The following is a 24,905-nucleotide window of genomic DNA, read 5'->3' on the forward strand; positions in this document are numbered from 1 at the left end:
TTGCTTTGTTTGCTAAAACTGTTTTAACAACTGCTTTTAGATATCCTGCTAGCATTGGAAGTAGTGTGTTCTGTTTAATTAAAATCTCCTAAAAACTTACATGACAGGATTCTCGGAAAGAAAAAAAAAAGAAAAAAAAAGAAAAAAGAAAGAAATGAACTGGTGAATTAATTAACTAAACTAGAAGGTCAGTTTTAAAATCCTGCTGCAGCCTAATTAAATCCTAGACACTGACATTTTTGGCTAAAGATTGCAACCATAGTAATTAGTGTTGCAGGAAATTTTCATATGCCATTGTGCCAAATGAATGAGAGTATTTCATAATTGTTCCTATAGGACTTCTTGCAAATAGCTGGGAGGGACACGATCCTGTTGGAGGAAGTATGCAAAGGCATCATAGTACTTTCATTCCAGTAATAGAGGCTCTCCAGGTCAGTAGTGTGAAGGAGGAAGAAGTCTGATACATGTTAGGAATATTATAAATTATTATTATAATAGCCTCTCCTTCTTATTGCCTATTTAAAGAAACAACCACTGTTTAAATAAATGGGGCAAGCTGTTAGTCAAAAGGCTGTAGATAAATACATGCTGAATATGCAATTAAAAATCATCATAGTAAACAATTTTATACGATAAAACAAAAAATTATGCTAATTATTTTATTTTATTTGCATATAGTTAAGTTAACTATGCAGAGAGATGTCTTTTTTTTTTTTTAATCATTGGCTTTTTCGGGACTGCTAAGGATTTGTTAAATGTCAGGCAGTAAAATTAAAATGTCAGTATATGACATAAGGGTCAAGTAGACTTAATAAACCTGAACTATATCATTCCACATTTATTTCCAGATTTGCCTTTTCTACTGAAAAATGTGGTGAAAATGTGGTAAAAATATGAAATGTTTTTTAACAGTCCATGTGGCTTTTGAATACAATAGACTGAGCTATTCAGACCTTTCTCTTAGAACATTGTGCAAACTTCAGTCAAAGGGAAAAAGACTGCTCCCTTCCTGAGGGGCACTGCTACAAGAGGATGATTTGTATAGCTTTGTCTTTAATAAATCTGTCTCTTCAAAGAAAACTAAAATGACAGAATAAGAAAATTACCAATTTACCATATAATTAAAATGAGTAAAAGATAAATGACTGTTTCAAATGAGAAGCAAAAAGACAATCTTGCTGTGCAGAAGGACCAGCCTGAAGAACTGGGCACCCCAGACTCATGGACCTTGCATGTGTGCCTGAAATTATGCTCTCAGATGGGCCAGCTTAATCTTCCTGTTCCAGGGCACTGCTCATTCCTATTATGCCCCTCTTTTATTCTCCACAAAAGTGTCATGATTAGCACTTGGAAAAATAGTTGACAGCTTTCTTTGTGGTCAGCTAAACTGCAAAATCCTCAGCAGTGCCGCATCATATGAGCAGGGAGAGAAACTTTCAGAGCGTCTCCAAGCCCCGCTGGCCTAATGTCTTCAAGTCTCTGCAGTCAGTCTGCAGTTTCTTCTTTCAAAGACTAATGTGATGGTCTGTGACTGACTGTGGCAATCAAAGAGCATTCAGGTGCATGTAGAGAACAATTTTCTGGTTGATCTGTTCTTTCAGGTGAACTCATTCAGTGAAGTGACATTTCATACTTCTCTTAGAAAATTTTGGTATTTTTTTATTTTATTTCAAGTGGAGAATATGTTTTTCAAGATATTGTTTCAGGCTCTACGCAAACTTAAGTCCTCTTACAGTAAAACTTGATGTGAGACTGAATAGCAGGTGGGTATAACCTGGAGTCACAATGGCAGAATTTTGGGCACATATGGTCTTATAAAATTCGTCACCTGTAAAGTGCGCTTGGGCAAGTGTGTTCCATCTCCTGGGTGACCAAAGTTTTACACAGGATCTTGAAGTTTTGGGAGATTCACACAAGGCCCATTCCATGGCATTGCCCAATCCATAGTCCAGGAGCTACACTAACAATCTTCCTACACAGGCAGTCTCCACTGAACCGCAGAGAGGTTTGGCTTTGAGGATGCTCCTGCTAAAGTGATGGGCTTCCTTCTACTGGGAGAAAGGTAGTTTAGGATAAAAAAAAGGTGTGTTCCAATGCTAAATATCATACAAGCCTACGTCTAAGTAGAAATAAAGTTGACAAGCCTTGGTAGGTTTTACAAATATAGTAGCACATGCTTTTTCTGGGTACATCAGCATTGGTTTTTCCTTGAGGGAACTTACTTCAGCAATTATCTCCCCCCACAACCCATGAGACATGTGCCCATAACATCATCTGCTAGGTCAGTGGGGTGTTATCCTTACAAAAAGAAAAAGAAACACTAAGCTGTAAGAAAATTTGCTCTTGTGGCATCAGAATGAGCTGTTGACCACAATAAATCATGTAGTTTCCCAATAAGGCCATCTTTTGGTTTTTTATATCATTATGTTAACAGCTTTGTCCTCTTCTAGAAATAACTCTCCAGGCTTTTTAGATGTTCAGACGGGGGGGGGCAGGGGGGGCGGGGGCTATTCTTTCCCTATACTTATCCCCAAGAACTGGACTCCTGCATTTCTGCTAACATTTCAACTACAGGACAAAATCTCAACAGAAGTGGGCTTGTGATCCACAGGGACACAAAAGTCAAACTCAGGAACAAATTTGTAGCAATTTGTAGATATTTTTTTGCAGTGGAAAATGTTGCTGTTCAGTTGATTTAGCTGTCTGTGGAGACACCATCAATGGAATTAGTTTGTGTCAGCCAGTTAGCAATATTTGATTAGGGCACAAAGCAGGGAAATTTTTTAATAGATCTGCTGTACAGCACTAGGACAGGTACCTCACAACTCTGGGGTTTATTTCCTCAGCCCTAAATGGCAACACTGATGCTAAGCAATCCCTGCATCATACACAGTATGTATATGATGAGGGTACCTATACTGTTTTATAGGCTTTGAAGTCAGGGAAGAGAAAAAGAGAAGACTGTGAAACAGCTTTCACATGCACAATTTGTCCTTTTGCAGCTTTCAGAGCACCACAATACATCTTCACAAAAGACCCATTTGTATAAAGCTGTCTGAATACATTTTCAGCACAAGTGTATATCTAACGCATGGTTGGTGCAGTCTGGATTTCGAGTACATATTAAAAACAGCAACAACCTTTCAATATCTTCAAATAGCAGCAGGATGCTGGATAATTTACATTGTGCCTCATGCAGGCAGGCATATAATCCAGCACCCCGAAACTGTGCCTGCCATACACCAAGTGCTAAGAACTTCCTTGTGTTTGTAGCATGTTTGAGAGAAGAGACTGGTAAACTCACCGAGCAACAGTGCTTTTCTCGAGACAGAGTTCATCCTCTCTAAAGTCTTAGGAACAGATGAAGCTGAGCTAATCATCAAGAAAACCTCTAATCTCTATCATTACTTAGGTTTTCACGTTAGTCATTGTGACAGCTTTTCCTGCTTGTCGTCAGGGGAAGAAAGCAGTGGTTGGCTCTCTCTGGCGAGACTGAAGCCATTTATGGCAGACTGAGCTTTTCCAAGTTAGTATTCAGGAGTCATACAGAGTCAGTGAATGGAGACGCAATCTCAAAAAGGTGTTACGAAGGGCCTGGCACAATGTAGGGCTTATGTTGTGTTCCTCTTGGCTGACTGTCAAACAAGGGTAGAGTTAGCCAATACCAAAATGTATTAATGTGAGGAGGAATACAAAAATAAACCAGCTACTTACGGCACTAACTATTACAGGCAGAGAAATAATACAATAAATCACTGAAATGAAGAAAAGTAGCAAGAGGCACTGAAAACTGAGAGATATTTTGTCACTAAATTGCAGCATTAATAGCCCTTTGAAGCTTCACATTTAAATTGCCTATTTCTGACACTCAAAATGCACATTAGGAAAATGATGCTTATTTTATAGCTACTCATTAAAAGGAAGGGGATAAATAAGATGGAGTTTTAAACTATAAATCTCCTTCATAACGAACAACCAATAAGAACATGTAGGGAAGACAAATAAATGGATAGTGAAAGAACGATTTTTAAAATGCTTTTGTAATCTGGGGTGTAAATGAGCAACTGTCTCATCTGATCTAGGATGAGTCATTTTTAGATCTGAGTATGATCATGAATGCGGGAGATACTCATATGTTACTTGATAATGATGAAGAACTCGAAATAATAGAAAAGGTTATTTCTTTTCCCTTGTAATAATTCAGGCATTGTGCAATTATACTATTTGTCTCTTCTTTACATAACTGCAATGCTACATGTATTTCCCCACCTACAGATACATCAACTTTCCCCAAATAACAAGGCATAACTTCAGATTACCTCGTATATCCTGGATGACAAATTCAAGGGAAGAAGCAGAAGGAACTTACACATCACTGTGGCATTTAGTCTTACTGGAAAGGTCTTTTATGATCACCCGTGTAACTTCCCAGCACTCATTAATGGCTGCCCAGTAGCCTGCTGCTGATTGACTATTTGCATAGCATCGGCATTTATCTAATCTTTATACATTTTTTTAAGACTGCAAAGTTACAGCTCATTTGCAGTGCTTCAGGATTTGAGTATTAAACAAAAATGCAAATACAGCAGTAAGCCCTTAATGAGATGTATCCAGCTCATTTTTTTCAGCATTAACTCCATTCTTTATCTTGTTTGAGCATCCACAGTATAAACTATTCATCAGCTCCAAAACTTCATTTTATTATATCATCAGCTGCTGCCATATATTTTACAAGCTTAAATTCTAATTTTATCCACAATAAGAATAATAATGATGTTTCAAACTGGCATGTATTGTCCAAAGGAAAATAGCTCAAATACTATAGCAAACCATCTTTTCTCCTGCACCTCGTAGAGTTACCGAGCCAAAATGCAATGTTACATGCTTCTGGATTTGTGGTACTTGACTGCAACTTTGCAATGGCTTGAAAGATGATAAAGTCACAAGGTAAGGGAAATGCCAGCTCCACACACTTGTGCCCGTAAAAGGAGGTCTGCTTGACTCAATTTAAATACCCTGAAGAAAATTCCTACTTTTGGAGGTATATGAACATACATCACATTTTAGTTCCTAATCTTAATCTTCTAAAACAAATGGTATAAACCAAACCTTTGCCTCCAAGAAGAGGAAACATAATTCTCTGCTTAGTACTGCAGTGTGGAGAAAACCCTCAGGTCTTGGCAACCAAATCGCTTGCGATGGAACCTGTGTGTCACCCTCGGAGTTCTGATTAGCTTCCAGGTATGCAGCAGCTCTTCTTCAGAGCCATTGGAGTCGTCCTTCAACTCCCTCATTTTTGGGCTGGATTGCATGGGGTAAGAAGGGATGAAAGGGAAATACTTTCAGTACTAGTATTTATTTTTTTAGTACTTGTGTTTATTTTGTTGTCTCTACTGACATGCTAACTGTTGTGGAGAGAAGAGTGTGAGGTTCTGGTCAGCCATAAATACAATTTGTCAGGAGCATCAGGGGTCACATCCTCTCCCCAGCACTGCACACAGCACCCATGTTTTTTCATTCCTTTGATAGCTGCATGAGAATCATGGCATCCATAAGGTAGTTTGCTGCCACTGCCACAGACTCATCTATGCTGAGAAGGATGATGACAAATCCTTCATGTCTGGCTTTCTCAGCATTTGCTCTGAGATTATGTGGTCTGCAACAACTATTAATCTCTCCACCAGCTTTGGGAGATCAGGTCTGTCTCTGATCGCATTGATGGTCCCTATTCCACTATTTTTTCACCCCCCCAAAAAAATGAAAAACAAGCTGCAGAACCAAAAAAAGACCTAAGTTTCATGAATGCTTCTATTGCAGCAACACCACCAGTTAAGCCTCTATGCCAAACTCAGCTCCACTGTGAGCTACAGAAACCCTTATTTTTTCCTCAGAAATGGTGCCCACATTCATTATGGTTCAGTTTCAGCTTAAGTTTTAAAAAACTGCAGTCTTGTTCCTCCTGTTCCCTCTCTGCCTCATGCTTTAATCTGCGAGTTTGTATGTACTGCAGTTTTGATGAACAGGCTACCCTGTGTGAGGTGCATATTGCTCTGTGTGCCTCATAGCAAATTTCTATTCACATTCACTACCAGGAAAGGCTATAAGGCTCTGTAGGTTTTTCTTTGCAATTTTAAAACATGGTCGTGTAAGTTACTGAATTTTATGCCCAGGTTGGCTTTGATGGTTAATGAGTTTATTTGGGAAACAGAGCCCAAAACTTTGCCACTGTGACATCTTTCAAAGCATCATTGGTATATTGCATGGGAAAGAACAAGGTTTTGCAATATTGATTTGTTGGTCTTAAAATTCTCAAGACAAAGACTTCATTGATGCATCAACAATAAAGCTGATAATATAATTCATATGCTAATATAATAATATAACAAATATTATAACATAAGTAATACAATAAATATGATAATATAACACAATCTTAGGGTTTTTAATGTCCTACATTTCCTTGGGATGCTACAATGTTTCTGAATTTTCACAGAAAATTTTATAAGTGGCTTGTCTTTATTGTTTGTTCATTTGCACTAAAGAATTATCAGCTTCACAAACTTCTTTGTAGCTCCCAGTGGAACTAGCACAATTATAAAGTTGTACCAATTTGCCTTTTTAGCAGAAGGTATCTATTGGAAGAAAACTAATCTCTACATTAAATTCCCTCACGAACAAACAAATCGTTTTAATTGGCTGTGTAATGAGACAGCCTTTTGTAAAATAAGTACTTGGAAAGTGTAAAAGTGGATCTCCTAAGTTCTGCACAGGTTGAGCATGACAGCAAAACTAATTGCAAGAAATGCAGTGTGACTGTGTTTCAGCTTTTGAAATGTAGATCATTCGTGTATTGCTTTTCATTATCTGTTTAGTTGGTTTTAATAATTTATCAGACTCTAAATTCCTGCTATTTTACAAGATTATGTACTTGGTTTCTTTTTTGCTTAACAGAAAATGGCAAAATGATATACTGCAGCTATTGGTCAGCTTCATTTTTAAATTATTTATATTTCACCAACTCTTTAAACATAGCTGATTTTAAACAGACAACATTGGGTTTCTAAGACATTATATTTAGAATGCTTAATTCTACTGCAAGCTTTCCTTTCCGTAGATGATCTTACTATTTGTGCCAACCACTGTCTTTCTGGTAGCAGAGCAGGGACAGCTCTTACCTTTGAGGTTGTGGGATCCAAACCATTTTGCAAAATCTTTCTTATCCCCTCCTTGTGGTGAGCATGGCTGGTGCACATGCCAGCATTCAGCCCATAGCACAGCAGAAGTGTAAGCACAAACACAGTGGCAAATTCCTCAGCTATTCCCAAGGTCACAGGTGTAGGCGTGTTCATGCATGTTTATTCATTGGACTGAATAAAAGGAGGATTTTAGGATATAAATAGAAGGCCTCGAAAACTCATCTGTCCTGTGATTTTGTTGATGAGGTAAGTAGTAAGAATTTCTTGTATAGCTATGTACTTCAGCTGTCCTTTTCATGGGAAGCTGAACAAAGTAGATAGGCTTAATGTTGTAAAACAAGTTCAAAAAATGCATTTCAGAGCTCTTGTGCATTTGTGTGCCTGTGTGACAGGTAGCTCTTACTGGGGACTTTTTTGGTAGTCCTCAAGCTCCTAATCACGTGGGAACTTGGTTGGACCTCGAAAAGAGGTCACAGAAGAAAGTCAGAAGGGTCCTTACCGAATGTAAGGAAACATTTTATCTGTTTTCCAAAATCTAACCACTAAATATTTTTTTGTCTTGTTAGAGTTATCTTTCTAATGAAAAACTCTACTGTTGTTTTGTACACTTTTACTCCCTTAAACTTTGATTGCATAAAGCATAGCCAAACACACTCACATATCTACTAATGTTGAGATCCCCACCAGTTAAAAGGTATCAGCACCAGGTCTTTAGTGGGTAAGCATGGTTTCAGAAGGCATGACCACAAAAAAATATCTCTGAGGTAAAGACTTAGAAATGTCTAAATAATGAAAATGTGTCAATGGAATTTAAAATGGAGTTGTAATTTTTATGCAGTATTCCATTCAATTTTTATAAGGTATCTTAAGCTATCACATTTCTCTTTTCATTATGAACAATGTATCAGAATTTTTGTAACTTCCACTTTACTATATAATTTTTGATACTTTCTATACTCACTTTTAATACCCAGAAGATATCACCCCTACTTGGACTTTTTGCCTTCTCAAGGAGCTGCTGTATAACATAAGAGCAGAAAGTAGAAAAGCTGTATTTGAATCAAGATCTTTCAGGTAGATCTTTAAGATCTTCCACTTCAGTGGAACTGATCCACTGAGACACTTGAACACATATAGTAAGCACATGAATGGTCCCATTAACATGAAAGAGAAGCAGGTGGTATTCATGTTCAAGCTGATGTCAACAACAAATCATTATTTTTCTGTGAATATTTTAGTGCTATGTAAGAATTGGGATTGCTTGCTTCATACTGGCACAGGAACTGGCTTGAAGAAAAGAAAAAAAATGGGGGGAAAAACCCAACAACAAAAAAGCCCCGCTACTGTAATCTTCATTACCACCTTTTGAATAGACAAGTCAGAGTTTAGGTGGGCCATAGAAATGAGCAACTTTTCTGCCTTTGAAGTTGCTTCAGGGTCAGTCAGCAGCACACTTCTGGGTTAGTCTGGGTGCTACCTTTGCTGTATTTCACTGGTACCTTTGGTGCATTTGTTTAGGGGTGAGGGGAAGTCAAAGTTTCCATTGTAGTGTCTTTCAAAGGCACTGTGTTCACCAACATTAAATATATCTCCACTTTTATTTCAAAAGTAAGTACCTATTCCTGTGGTAACTAAATGCAATACCAGTAGTCATACTTAGCATTCAGCTGACACTTGCCTTGACACTTGACCTCACGTCTCCAAGCGTCCAAGGTTTATTCCTCTCCTTTAAATTCACCACACATCTCAAAGCCTTTTGAAAAACCTCAGCTAATCTTCTTGCTTGACAAATGCATCCTTTTTCCTTCAGGAATGGTTAGATACAAGTATGAATTTTACATTAAAGCTGAAAGATTGTTTGACCCATACTAATACAGAGTTGCTGTCTTGCTTCTGAAGCTGAAGCTGTACCCTGACTGATGCTGGCATGGAGAAGCCTGGGTCACCAGGACACGTCTTGGCTCTGAAAGATCCCAATGCAGCATCAGTTCCTGTGGCAGCCACAGTGTTTCAGAAGAGAAAGAAATCTAGGAACTGGTATCCCAATCTCTGTTTTGTATGAAATTACATTTACAAGGCATTTGGATTTGTTTTCATGAATCAGATACTTTTGAATTATTTACAGAATGTGCTGGCTTCAAAGAACCTAATTAGAGTAAAGTAGCATGTTTTAGGACCTGAAGAGGAAAGCTCTGCTCCTGTAAGTAATTACTGCTCTAATGAACAAACTCAGGAGAGTGAAATGCATAAACAGATTCTGTGGGATCAGTGCACAGAACATATTTTCAAGTGCAAGGAGCATGGCAGTGTAATAGCTATGAAATTCTAAAAATATTAGTGGCAAAAGAAATAAAAGCAGTAAAACTTTATAGTGTAATATAATCTATTCGATGTCAAAGAGGCAAGGGGTTTTTTCCCAGCATGAATTAATACAAACCCAGTATTTACTCACCTACAATGGAATTCAAATATTTGCAGAAAATACTGTATTTTAATTTTACATCAAAATGCATAATACTTAACCTCTGTGCTGCTGACACACTTCTTATCTCAAACTCTTTGTCTTCCTATCAGTAGTCACAAACTCTGCCATAAACCTTAAGGACTTTCATATTCCATAATTCAATTTATATCGGCTTCAGTTACTATAGGAAGTGTCCTTACGAAAATGACACCCAAACATTCCCCACATATTTCTGCACCATAAACTCCATATGAATTCACTCATTTTTAAAGTTAATTCAAGATTCTTTGATCAAGAGTGGATATTCAGCCTGATAGCTTCAAGTTAAACTGTGTTATTTCTGTGCTTTAAGTATCATTGCTGACTGTAAAAATTGTAGAATAAAAACTTAACTGAAAATTCTCCAGGGAAGTGTTTGAGACAGAATATGGTATGTTGGTGTGTGCCTCTATTGCCTCTACTCTACTGACAAAAAGAAAAGTACGTAATTTTTTTCAGTAAACTGAATGATTATCTTTCAAAAGTCTCGCAGGGAATGGTTATTTATAGAACTCAGCTGCCATTTTAAAATGGGTAGGTTTTTTGTTTGTTTTTGACTGCCACCAATAATAAGGATTCCAGGCAGCAAATCAGATCCTGTAATGAGTATTTTACTACTTTCACTGTTGTTGCTGTTTTAGACAGTGATCTTGCACTTCTGTTGAGATACTAAGGCTGAAATTTGGACCAGTTTTGGTCATTAAAAAACACTAGTCCTAAACTTATCAGGTCTGTAAAATATAGCTATATTGTGATGGAAAACCCTTCACCTGCGGACAGCTGTAAACGTTTTTACTTATTGCTGTTCTTAAATCCCTTCAGGGTGAAAGAGTAATGAAAGATGTTATAACTCTCCTGTGCCCCTTTTTTTTCTTTATTTGTGGCGTTTCTGACCTCTACCTCATCCCTTCAGTTATGATTTTACTGTGCACCACTTACTACGCACAGGTAACATCAGCCTACCTTGTAATCTCCCAGTCAAAATCTAAGGACCTTCTGTATGTCAGGGATATTCTGCTATTAAACCCCAACATTATTAGTTTTTCTTTCCTTTTGACAACAGAAATAGAAATGTGTCGGGGAGAGAAATTCCTCAATTGTATGGATTTTTTTGCAGGGCAGATCTGAGCCTTCTGAACCTTATCCTCTTTTTAACAGTTTGCTACAAATAGAGAATAAGTGGCTTGGCTGGTTGCCCAACTGTTCAAATCCAACTCAAACATCCATTCACTGGCTTGGTCTAGACTAGGATCTATAGGGGGTTCATTTGCAAATGTTTGCTCACACTTTCTAGCCTGTGTGAAAATTCAGGCACTTTAAGGCAGATTGCCTGTAACAAATACTGATCTGACCTAGCTACTATGGCCCAGATGTCCATGGCCATGATCAGCCACAGAAGCAGTGGCAGTGAGGACATTGGGAATTACTGCTGGGCAGAGCTTCTTGTTCCTATGTTACTGAAAGCATCATATCAGTGGATTTCTCTCTCTCTGAGTACAGTATTAGCTCAAGGTACCACTAATGTGATCCAAACTAAGCCAGCAGATACTGCACTGAGGCAGAGGAAGAGCATGGCAACCTCTGCACGACTCAACCAGCAAAAATTCTTTCTGTGGTGGCTGTTTGATTAGCCTAGCAAAATAGACCTTGGCCATGGTCCTCTCTGAGGCAGAATTGCAGAGCTGTACCTGTAGCACATATTTGGGAAAAGGAAACCCTCAAAGAACAAGGAGGTACACATGTGCAACTGGGGAGGACAATCAGAAAAAGTGCCCATGATCCTCTGTCTCGCAGTGTGCATGATCCTCAGGGATTCATTTAGGCACCCTTCACACAGAGCCAGACTTCGGGTCTCCTGAAAGTTACATTCAAAGCCTGCAGATACCCAGCTTGTAGAAACTCTAGATGTTGAGCTGAAAGTCAGTTTCCATGTTTTACTGCGAGTTTCTGGTCTTTCTCTTGAAAACATGGTCCATTTATTAAATTATTATCACAGGGACTTGCTCCTAAATGTTATAGGCTGTTTACAGTCTCCAACCACTACCACTGTCCTTAGGATCCTAGTACATGGAAACAGGCTTCGTGAGAATGGTGTATAAGGTTTTTCTTCCTTATGAAGAATCTCACTGATATAAGTGGCAAGATGTTTATCACTGCCATGAAGAAACCCTCCTGCCAAAGCAAAAATTGCTTACTGACTGCCAAAGCTGGAGGAACAGAGAGAGATAGATCTATAGAGGACTGAACAAAGGTACAGGCAAGCCCTCAGACAGATTGTGTTCTCCATTTTGAAAACCACATTCGTTATTTGCGGATTCCAAACAGTTATGTAGTGAGACATTCTCTTGAACAGTGTTTACCTCAATTTTAAAATACAACCTTCATTACATATTAGAGCTCAATAATATTTACAAACACAAGTGTCTGCATTGTTTCACCTCCAACCTAACCTTCAAGCTGCTGAAGTGGAAATTAGTTTTTGTTCTTATTGCTGTTTTTAACTTGGCATAATTTTTGCAAATGATACTTGCTGGACTTGTTGACTGCATATTACACTTTCACTCCAGAACAGAAAGCATAGACTAAACAAAAGGGGGAGAGGGGGAACCATTGTTTCCTTGACAGACATAATTGTTATTCCAACAGGAAATTTTTGCTCAGCCTCTGTTTTGAACAGGTGGATGGATTCTTCAAATACCAGCTAATAAAAAAAAAAAAGTACGTGATTCTGACTCCTTACCTTTAATTAATTGTTTTTTAAAATATTGTAACATAAGGCTTGAGTTGATAACTAAGACACATGACTGTGTTGAAATATTACACTTCCCTGCTTTGCAAATATATTTGAAATGTTAGCACCCAGTGAAGCATGCAGTCATCTTATTGAAACAAGATCTGAGGTGCATTCTGAAAGATTTTTTGCCTAAAGACCTGATGTTTAAGCAGGTGCAGCTTCCCCATTGTGTGGATGGAGTTTGCCATACACTACAGTTTTGAGTTATTGACATTAAAGGACAGGTGGAATAAGCTTATCTTGTCTTAATTGGACTATAATACTCTCTTGTTAGAAAGCAAAGCAACCGCCTTGGCATCACAGGCACAGAAATCATCACAACCTTCTGCTGCCCAGAAAGCTTAGGAAGCTTCTAATTTCTTCTTTTCTTGCCTTTTTATCAGGTATTTAGAACAGAAAGCTCATATTATGTTTCTTTCTCTCCTAGTCCTGGTGATTTTTAGCACAATTTTTCTTCCATGGGCTGGGAAGCCTGAGCTCTTTTCCGGAAGAAAAAAGTAATCATTGTCCCTTGGTGACTATTCAGGTGTGTCTGCAGTTTGTTTTGCTATACACAGGATAACTTGACCTGAAATGCTGGGCAAACTCTTGAAATACCATACACTTCTTCTCAGAATTAAGAATCCACTGGTGGTGTTTAATTTATGCAGAGGTTTTTATGTACAGATATTTATTCTTCTTACAACAATGATATCTGAAAGATGATAAATGGTTTGAGTGTGAAGAATGTGACTGATTCATGGGATTTGTGTCCTTCCCTTCTCCACTCATTTCCCATTTGACTTTTGAGCAAGTCATTTGCATCTTTTTGCATCATTTTCCCTGTGCACGTAAAGGAGAATTTACAGATACTTCAGAATAATTCATTAATAACACTGGTATTTCCTGTCTTCACCTGTATTGTTGCATTGGGATAGAGACCCTGTGCCTACAGACTAACTGGCAGGAGAAACTCTTCTACAATTAGGGCTCTTTAAGTGTTTCTAAGTATTCGATTAATGAAAGCTGGTTTGCCTAAACTCTCCCACCACACACATGGATGTGGCACATGCTCTGGCAATGAGACACCTCAGAAAGCTGGTGATTCTCCAGCTGTCACTCATCATTAATCCATCTCTGTTCCACTTTCGACCTGCTTTCCAATAGTAAGCAGGGAGACAACCCTTCCCATTTATAGCAACTGCAGACTACAGACACACATTTCCACTTTCCATATTACAACTGTAATGGTCAACCACTTCTTCTGCAGTGCTGTGTGGAGCATGTGCATCCTCCATGCATGTGCTCCACATGAGGATGGAGAAAACTCAGTGTTTCTTTGGACTCCTTCAACACCTTCTTTGGCCCTTTGGCAATTAATGATAGCTTGAAAGCTTGCTAGAAAATGCAGTTCTTTAGGACTGCAGCACTTCTTCATTTAGTACTTTGCAAGTGAGTTGTAAAAATTTGCCCTGGAGACAAGGAAATGCAAATATAAATTAGATGGAGCACTAATAACATTACATTACCGAACAATACAAACCGTTTTGGACACCCCACAGAGAAGAAATCCATGCATTCCTTTCTGAATCATCTTTATGGAAATTTCTGTAAACGTGGCATTATTAAAAGAGAGTAGCAATTATTTCCTTCTTTGGTTCATCAGTTGCAGGAAGGGGGGAGAATCGGCAGGGGAATTAAATTTGTTTTCTTCCCTTTTCTTCTCTTTTTCTTCCCTTTTCTTCTCTTTTTCTTCCATGTCTTTCTTGGAGAGGTCTCCCATGACACAAGCCAACACCACAGAAGCCTCTGCTGGTAGAAGAGGGCAAGAATGATGGAAGTAGTGGTCAGCATCATTAGAGATGGGGCTCCATAGGTGGAAGTAGTTCAGAGAGTAGCAGAAGTAGAGAAGGTTGGAGCTAACAAGGCTACTCAGGAAGCCAAAGCTATTATGATATGTTGACATAACATTTGCAAGCTTCACAGGGGCCATCATTATAAATTAGATTTAGTATTGATCAAACAGTTCAGCATCAGGGCTGGAGGAAAACTGGACAGAGAGTTCTTTACAAAACTGGCACTTCAGATACTGCCTTCTGATTAACACAGAAGAGCAGAAATCCTCGTGTGCTGTGTGACCTGTGACTGCTGTCCTCTTCCTAGGGATAGGCAGAAAGTTGCAGTCGCTTGGAGTTGGTATAATCTTTCTAAATTGCAGCTGCAGTCATAGAAGGACATTAAAAACATGCCTGTGAGATGCAGTTCAATCCAACACGTCTGCAAATGCTAGCAGTTCCTTGCTAATGAGGCCTACTGGAGATTTTGCAAGCGTATCATTCAGGATGAAAACCAGCTGGCTGTGTGTTACGAGGTGTGCTGGGGAAGGGATCTGGTGATTTAACACATGGTGAGAAAGCAGCTTGTGAGGCTCATTAGATCAGTGGGCATTCCGGCCTTATATTTCAAATTATATGCCCTCTCTTCTAACATTCACCTTTTACTGTACAACACCCACGCCTTCCTCTTTTTTCTTCTCTTTTGTCTCTTTTTTTCCCTCCTTTTGTTCCAGCAGTGCATTCTTCTGCCTTTCCAGTGAGCACCATCAGAACAGAAAATACCTGAGGTTTATAGGGAAACCACAGCTAATTTGCTCAGCAGAAAGTTTCTTTGTCCAAAATGAAGGTTTTGTTGTCCTCTCTATTAATTGGCAGTGTTTAAATTCCCAAAGAAAATTGCTGCTGGCAGTTTGACAAGCACACAGGGACTGGGTGCTATCACCATGCCAAACCCTGAATAGCACACACCTGGCAGGGGGAGATGATGGTGATCCATCACATCCCATTCTGACTGCCCAGCAGCCACTTAACTGTCCTGTGGTGTTGAGTCTGGTGAAGCCTTTTTTCCCCTGCCTGACTGACTTGAGCTCCACATCTCCAAGGTGTGTGCAGAAGTGGGATGGTACTCTCTCAGCTTGCTCCCTCCTCATGTAAGTAAAGAGTGACATTGTCCCAGGTGCGAGCTCCACACCTTCTCCCCAGTGGCAGCATTTCTGGGTGGTTGTCCTTGGCAACTCACTATGCAGACTGTAGGTCTTGTTGGTTCCACTTCTAATACTGTCCAACACACAGGGGTTTTGGGGATCCCAGATACCATGCCAGCTGTGTAGGGGTTGCATTTTGTGTTCACAGTGTCCCCCTGTATGTCCAGCCCTCCATGGCTTGCTCTTCTCACCTCTTCCCGACTGCAGACAGAGAACAGGGCCCCTCTGGCCCTGAGCAGATGTTCATGGTCTCCCAGGAAGAACTGGCGATGGCCTTTCCTTATACCTCTCCCCTCAACCTTCTGGATTGCTGCCTCCACACACACATCCCCTACTTTAAAATGTTTGATGTCCATTAGCAGCCAGGCATCACTGTTTGCTCTCAGGCAACCGTGAGCTGCTACTGGATCCCTGGAACCAGCTGCTGTTAAAACAGGGATACCCCAGACGTTGCATCACCATTTAGTGATTAATACTTAATGAAGTACAACCTCCCATTTCCTTGCCAGTGAGGAGACATGAAAGTCCACAGACAGCAAGAATCTGCTGGGCTTAGCCTTGATTCCTGGGCACCTTGACAGTCCACAGCCACTGCCTTCCATCTGCTCCTCCAACCTCTGCTTCCAGAAGAAAGCATCTTCCCAGAGTTACTTCCAGCTCTTGGATCTCTGGTGGGGACAGAAAAATGGGAAACGCCCTTCTGAAGACACATAGAGGACACCAGGACTGCTCTGGAGGCCTAAGGGGTGGCTTGAAAGTAAATTAAAACTTTTAATTAAGAGAGATTGAGTCTCTGCCAATCCCTACAGCATCTGGCTTCAATGACCCTTACCGGGTATTTTTAAACATCCCTTGGCTTCAGAGGCATGTGGAGTGTGTGGCTCGCACACTGGCAGCCATGGCTGGGAGCCAGGAAGGAGGCTAGCAGAGGGGCACAGGACAGCCACCTCCTTGAAGGAATCGAAGCAGAGTAAGTCAGTCATCTCCCTCAGCCCACAAGCCATGGCAATGAATTACAGCTGAGTGGCATGGGGAAGCAGCAGACAAGCAGGGGACAAAGGGCAGCAGAGGGAGAGGGTCCTCCCACCTTTGAATTGTGGTGCCACGAATGGCGGTGCTCAAGTTCCCTAGCAGAGAGACTACCAGGAGAAAGAGGCTCTTTAAGTGAGACTATTCAAGCCTCTGTGTCTCATCTCTTCACCCACAGTGCCCCAGTAAGGAGCAGAGAATGCCCATAAATCGCAGCTTAAATCCATGATACCTCTGCATTAAACTGTCATCAAATGGCTACAGGTAAAATAATAAGACAAAAATGAAGGCCGAAGAAGGATTTTTATTGCTTTTAAAAGGTCTCCTTTGCAAGTTGCTTGCCTTTTATTTCAAAGACAGTGCTGAAGAGTATTAGGAAGGAGGGGGGAAATACAGCCCCCACATCTGAAGTGGGGAAAAAACAATACTTTAATCACCACTCCTATTTATAATGTAGTCTTTCTTACATTTTTTTTCAGGGTGTTTTATTCATTACATCTTTTGTAACCATTTCTCTACTGATTTTCTGGAATATTATACTAAATGTCAAAATGTCTCTTTGGGCTCATAAAATGATTCCATAATAAAGCATCATTTTAACTTAGAATGGGTAAAACAACCTATAAAATAAAATGGAACATTTCGACATTAATTGAGGAAGTTACCTGCTTTTTCAGTTTCAGTAGATTCATGTCAACATTAAAGAAAAAATAAATTAGGTTACAGTTTATTACAACATACGATGACCTTTAAGTAATTTTATAGCACTTTATGGTTCTGCTGCAGTCTTCTAATCTGCATTGTGTCTGAAGGAAATGATAAGCAGACTTTTTTGTTCCTCTAAAGTTCTGTTGATTTGAATCCCTACACACCAAACACCATTCCTGCTGCAGCCAAGTGAGTCAGTTTATAGTACAGTTATTTCAGTCTTGTAATGTCTTCCTGATGCCTTTTTTTATTTTACATGTATTAGCTTTTGAGATTTTCAGACCTTTTTTATTGCCAACTAAATGTGAATAAAAACTAAATGTGGCCACTACAGCATTCAGACCTGTTCTTCTAACTTTGTACACCAGTAAGTAGTTCTGCTAGAAACTGTGCATAATTGTCCATCAAAAGACTTTCTTGTACTAGCTGCCATTTACAGAATTAATGAACCTTCAAGGTAAGTTTATACTGGCAGTCTTGATGCATGTTAACAAAATGCCCAACATCACACAAGCACATACACAGAGACACACACTGGGAGAGTTTTTTTAGAAAGGCTACAAAATAATTTTAGAAAGTCAGAAAGACACCTTGCGAGCTTGCCTAAATGGGTTTTGTAATACTTCCTTTTCAAAGGAGAGAGAAATGCATTAACCAAATGCTTCTAGCTGAAATTAAAATGTCCATGATACATTGCTTGAGTATAATAAATTCACTCTTTGTGTTTTTCCTGTGATCTAGTTATAACTGTCTTAGAATATAAAAGAAGATACATGATTTAAATTACAGAGGTCGGAATTGAACATTTTGGATAGTTCAATAAAAAGGAAAAGAAAAAAAACCTCAAAGCAAAGAAACCAGCAATCCAAAAGCCAGCAAGGGACTGATGCTGCTGCCTTCTTGGTATGGACTGGTAATGGCTCCTAAGCCAGAGGAAACCTCAGCTGACTGCTTAGATCAGTTTTCTTCTCAGCATATATATGATCATTTTTCTCCACGCGTTACAGCTATTATTATAAAGCATTGTAATTTCCACTGTCATACAACTAAGAGAAAATATTTCTAAAGCTTAGCAGTAAGAACACGTAATAGTTTAGATTCTATTGTCATCTTTAATCTGCTAAAGAGTTTAATTCCTTTTGTTATAATGAAAATACTGTATTTCTGTTATCATGCCCAGAGACTTCTGGTGGAAATTATAAGTTTTCTCAGACAAAGTTGTGTTTGAATATTTCTCTGATGAGGTGAAAGGTCAATTTGCTTATAGTTTCCATGCTTCATTAAAATTCAGCTTCTGTGCTGTGTAATGTGGGTAATATTAATTTTCTAAACATTGATGTACAGCAGCTGCTAACTAATTTCCATAATGGTTGTTCTATTCTAAGGGCATTAAACCTGAAACAAGGTGGATCCAAATGGAAAAAAATGTAGATGATTACTGGCCATCTGCCAAAAAGATGCTTGGGGACGTAAAATTTCTGGAATCACTGGAGCTTCATTTTGATCAAATATTCATATTCTGAGCCATGTGTCAAAAATTTTACTGTTTAAAGACAAGGAGGTTGTGGAGGGGAATATTGACACCGTTCTTCACGTACAAGTTTGCTTTCAGACTTCTTATATAAAGTTAAAGTAGAATGGAGTTAACATTAGGAACATTAACATGTGTTCAAAGGAATTTGCAAAAGAAATGAAGACAGGAATTTCTTCCCTTGGGAAAAGGGAGAGTGGGGGAAGAGAGGTCATAGAAATGCACTCAGCTTTGAAGTCAAGAATAACCATATGCATGACCATTTGGGAAATGTTTCATGTATTTTCATTTCCACAGAATCATTGTACTGATGCCAGTACACAGAACTATGTTTTTTAACTGAGGGAGCCTCAGTCCTATCTTAATAGACTCACATGCCCAGGTGGAATCCCAGGTTTGGGTGCCTGAACTGGTAAACCAGCCAACACCACCTGATTGCATCCTCTCCGTGATCCTTTACTGCTCTGCTCTGCTCCCAAAACACCTCCTTCTGGGAGAAATTGCCTACTGCATCCCATTCAGTCTCACCTGCATGTTGCCAAATAGCTCACAGAAGATCTAATTGTGATCAGCAGTGAGTTCCTCTAGCAGACTATTTCTGTATTCCTGAGAATTTCACAAAACACCTCTCATTTTCTCTAGTGGATTTGATAAGTGATCTTACTCGAACACACATCAACTCACAAGGTACGCAGAGTGTGGTTGTTCAATTTGTCTTCATTACTGCTCCAGTTTGACTGCACGTCTTGGTTATATGGTGCTACATTTGATGGAGGTATTTGAGTCCATCCCTAGATGACAGCAATGTCATTCCCAAGGCTTATGGGCTTGGGTCTGTCAGAGAGATAACCCAATTTCAACATCAGACCATGGGCAGAAATGAAGTTTTATACATGGTCCTGAATGTTCTAAACTACCAGGGGTTTGCATGGGGGAAATGTCAAATACAGCTCGACAGTGGTCTATTTTTAGCCTTTAATTTCCTTCCTGTCTAGGCTCCCCTGATTTCAGCCTTTCTCCCCCCTCCCTTATCCTCATCCCAGCAATGATTAGGTCAGCCACTGATAGGATTTTGCTGTGTGTAACCCATAGTGAGCAATTTTTCATGAACATCAGAAACAGCTACCCAGCCTGTCTGGGAACTGCACCGACCACTTCTGAATATTTCTGTGGCCTTCTACCTTCCTTGTCAATGCCTTTCCCTGCACATGTGCAGACCTAATAAGAAGCTGCTCCATTGATGATCTTTTTCTTTAGCCTAGACAGACCTATGTGTGGCAGTGCAAAACATAGCCTTTATACTCTCAACTCTTAATGGCATGTCTAGCAGCGACAATCTCTCTCCGCTGATGCAATGCATGCCAGCAAAATCCCCATGACAAATACTTTAAAAAGGTATTCTTTGCTCTTTGTGCTCTGGTTTTACAACATTAAAATGCCAAGCTGCATGCAACAATGCATCTAAGCCACATCCCTCTGGTCTAAAGCAAGATTAAATCAAGGCAAGGACCATGTGATATTTCAGTTTCTAGTAGTCTTAGTGACTTAGCTTAGTGGCTTTCTAAGCTGAAAACTGAGTTTGCACCTTTGTGATTAACAGCCTTTGATGAATGTTTCTTTTTTAACGTATCTAACTGCCTTTTCAACTGCTTTATACTACAGCCCCAGTGAAATGAAACGGAAAAGGTGGATTAATAAGACTACTCACTCTTTTTTTTTTTACAGTGATATCATTTGAACAGAGTTGTATCACTTTTTTTATTATTATTTTTCAGAATACATAATTTCTGAAATTAAGAGAATCGTAATAATTCCCAGCAAAAAATTTAGTATTTTAGAAAATGTAAACATTGCTGTAAATAAGGGCTATCACCAAGAGGGAAAAAAGCACAAACTTCTTAGCTTTAAATAGAGCACTATAATGAAAGATTATCATGTAGAAAATTAATGACTGTTTTACCAAGCTTAACTGATTTTCTCGTTGTGCCATCAGAGTGGCCATTTGATTTTAACACTGCTAGGAGTGTCACATAAATAAACATACCTGTTGGGATGAGCCTAAGGAAAGGGCAATGAGCAGGCAGGACTGGGAACACTGCTCTCACTCTGCATACCCATTGCTCTCTAAAGATGCAGAGGACTTGTGGACTGGTCCGCATTGGCCCTTAATTCACCTGCTCTCCTCCTGGGGAGAGACAAGTCCAGAAATAATGCCTCAAATTTATAGGTAGGAAAAGTGAATATTTAATGTTTCTCACAGGAAAACAAGGATGAGCTTCACAGGCACTGTTTTGGCAGAGAAATAACAAGCTGGGAATGCCAGTACCCTTTACGAAAGCTGTGCTCAAAGCAAAGGTGTTACCAACAGGGAGCGAGAAGATGGTTTTGTGTTCTCCATTAAAAGCGTTGTTATGGAGCTCTCTGTTCTGTTACACATTTTATTAGGATAATAATTTCAGTAAACTACATCTGGCTTTCCTGAGGGTGGTCTCCTCAGGTTAAACAGGATGTCTAAAAATATCTGCCTTTTTTTTTTTAAATGTTCCTCCTTTTATCTTCCTTTTGATGGCTTTTCATTTGAATTATTTCCTTTTTTTTTTAAAGATTACATTAGGACGTTTTTCTCCCTTAATTCTATAATCTCTTCAACTCTAGTTTCCTTTGTACTTTGTGCTTTTATACCCTTTTCTTCTCAAGTCCTTTTCATGTTTCCTCCCTTTTGTTTTTCCCTGGGAGCCTTTATTGTGATTTTATCCTTTATTTTTTTCTTGAGCTGTACAGTAGGAAGCAATGCTAAGAAAATTGAAAAGGAAAAAGCTGCATAAGCCAATGTAGTAAAGAACAGTCATATACTGAGCCACAGAACAACTTACAAATGAAGGCACAGTGGTGAAGCCCATATACTTTGGTCTCTGTGGTGCAACACTCATGAAAAATAAAAGTGACATTTCCTTTAAAAAAAAAAAAAAGGCAAGCCAATAAACAAATAAAAACCCCACACCTGTGTGTGACTATGACTTTGCTCTAAAAATGGCCTGGAAATGTACCTCTTTCCAATGAGAATCTGAGCTAAATCCCCCATGCATTGATATAAATCTATTTTTAAGTCACAGATGTGAGAGAAATTGCCTGGAGACTCCTACCAAGCGATCAGAACCTGACAGTGATGGATTTTTTCTTGTGCTGGAAGATGACTTACTGTTTTATGAGTTAACAACTTATTGTTTAAATGCTTTAATGCTGATTTATGCCAACATCGCCAGCTTTGTATAAAGAGGTATAAAACCAGCAATCTTTTATATTAATCACATTTCTGAGAAAGTCTCTTTTCAACTGAGGAGACAAACGTGGCCACCTTATATTGGGAATTTGGTAGATTTTTGCCACTATTAAACTGAAACATCTCTTTGTGCATCAAATCCCTTCCTCCTATTTCACTTTTCCATATTGCAACTAGAACTGAAGAAAAACGGAAGTTTAAAGGGGGGGGACTAAGAAGCAGCTCCTAGGGATGAGTGCTGCATGGAGCTGAGTGTTCATGCAGGCTCCCAATTTTGCCCATTGTGCAGTCGCAAATGGAAGTTGAGGACACCCAGCACCTACCCAGAGCACTGACATCAGGATCTCACTATGTCTGATTTCCTTATCGTGGGTAACAGAAAGACCTTGTTTTCTTTCTTGCTCTTTGCTTTAGTGGCCCTCCCTATGAATTGCTCCATTGGTGCTGTTGGTTCCCACCAAGCCCAAAACCATGGGCAGGTCCAGCCTCCACTTTGCTTTGGCAGAGCTACTCCTTCACTCCAGTAGTCTGTGAAGGCCTTTATATCAGAGCTTATTTTGAAGTTTTGATAGCATCAAGTATCCTTAAGACATATATGAAAATAATCTCACTGTTTCAACATGACTTGGTGCAAAACTATCAGTTGAAGCTATGAACTGGGAGGAAAGAACAGAGTTGGGTTGTGGGGTAAGGTCGGTTCAAGCGTTTTCTCATCAGTGTTTAAACCATAAAGGTCATGCAGGTTCTAGATACATCTAATGCAATAGGCAGGAGGCCTGGACTGGAATTCACCTTCTGGTGTCTAGAGTCACTCATCAGCCCCAGTACCAGCACTTGTAGCCAGCAAGGTAATGTCAAGGTAGAGCCAGTGTCCCATCCATAGGCTTGAGCTGCAGCTCGGTCTGAGGCTTGTAACCACTCTGCTGCTCACCCCTTTTTGAACCAGGCCACTGTGGGAGGCCAAAGACACCAAATGCCCAAAAAAAAAGTCAAAATTGCTTTCACTATGGAGGTGTGGGGAGGATGTGATTAACCAGCTGCATCCAACTGTTCTACAAAAATGTGCCCCCCAGCCAAAACACATAAATAACAATCCAAGTTAAATTTTTCCATCAGAAACTCTGGCATAATGATGCTGTCATAAATTTTTATGGAGACATAACCAGAGATGATGAGGTCTTGGGTTATGATGTTTATTAAAATGTTTATTGGAACCTTGTGGTACAGTAACAAATGATATCATAAAAAAAATCGGGCTGTTTCTAATCAGAAAAACAACACAAAACTGGGATATCTGAAGCAGATACATTTCTTTTTTTTCTTTCAATTTCTATTCCATGAAAAGCTGCCAATATCTTTCTGAAATTTTTCAATCATTCTGAATTTAAAGCAGTGTACTAAAAAGGATGTCCTTTCTCCTGTCCCATATATATTTCACCAGCTATTTTGTAGTTATTTTGGTCTACTTCAGAGGTGACGCATTCCTGTTTATTTAATATGTCTTAATATTTTATTCAGTCTGTGGCATCCTAATTTATTTTTTATTTGAGCTAGGTGTTTAGAGAGTTAAATTCAACATTTCTGAGGATCACATGGTCAGTCATAAAATCTTGCAACCCTACTTTCTGTGAGTCATAGTCCCCTAGCTATACCCTGCTCTTTTTGAGATGCAGGTCCACCTTAGCACGTCTAACTCTAAAGATGTTACTGATGTCCTCTGTGTTGGGCTGTCACATTTCTTCTCTCTGCTTTCCTGTTTTCCTTCTCACAATCCTTTGCTCATCCTGTCTGCCGAGACTGTAAATACTTCTTTGCAGTGGCTTTCATGGACAGAGCTTCTGTCAGCTTAGCAGGGCTGGCATCATGGCACTGTGGGGCTGGTTCATGGCTGACAGCTCCAGTTTGCTCCCTGTGGCTTCTCAGCAAGAGCTTGGGCTGGCAGAGTGTGGGCAGAACTAAGACATCAGAGGGTGAAAATAGGAATACTTTGCTCAGAGGTCAGAAATGCCGACAAGTGCACAGGTAAATCCAGAGTGAAATGGGACTACCAGATGCAGTGTAAGGATTGTGTGGAAAAGCATGTCTTGATTGGAGAAGGGAGGTATTGGGAACCAGGAATGGGAAACGTCTGGGGAGAAGGGAGACAAGGAAAAGGGCTGAATGGTGCAGAGGTCTGGAAAGTTTCAGTGGTTCGGGGAGACTTGGGGAGGCTACAGAAGACTTCTGGTGGTGCTAGGTGATGGTAGAGGTTTGCTGGCTCCTCTTCCCTTCTCCCTGTGAATCTGTGCTCTCACACAAATGGCACAGGGAAGGAGAGGGAAGGTAAAGACATGGAGATTTGCTTTGCAACAAGCCTGTCTCTCTCCCCATCCTGGAGAAATCTTCCTCAGCACCATGCCCTGACCCCAACCACAGGGCAGTAGCACATCCAGCCCTGCAGAGAGAGAGATGTCTGCTCTGGGGATAGCTCAGGTGGCTCAGACAGCCGATCCCCACCCCTTCCAGGAGAAAGAACAGGCTAAAATAGGCAGTAGTGCTAAAGCTGTGCCAGCCTGGGCCAATCACAGTTTTACAGCCACTGATAGTAAGGCATCCAAGACAGGTACCTGCTCTGCCTGTGCCTGAATTTTGCCCAGCTGATCTCAAGGTGAGAGGATGATTCAAAGCAATAAACTGTGTATGTGTATCTACATAAGGGATATCTTTTAGCTTTGGAGACTGGCAAGTGAGCTGGGGAAAATCACTTTAAATAACATGAGATGTGGAAGCATATTTGATCTACTTATCAGCATTTAATCTAAACCTATTTATATCTGTTTCTGAACATCTACAGATGCAGAATTGA

Source organism: Lepidothrix coronata, unplaced genomic scaffold (genome assembly GCF_001604755.1).
Source record: "Lepidothrix coronata isolate B3197 unplaced genomic scaffold, Lepidothrix_coronata-1.0 Scaffold9, whole genome shotgun sequence".
Taxonomy (NCBI): Eukaryota; Metazoa; Chordata; class Aves; order Passeriformes; family Pipridae; genus Lepidothrix; species Lepidothrix coronata.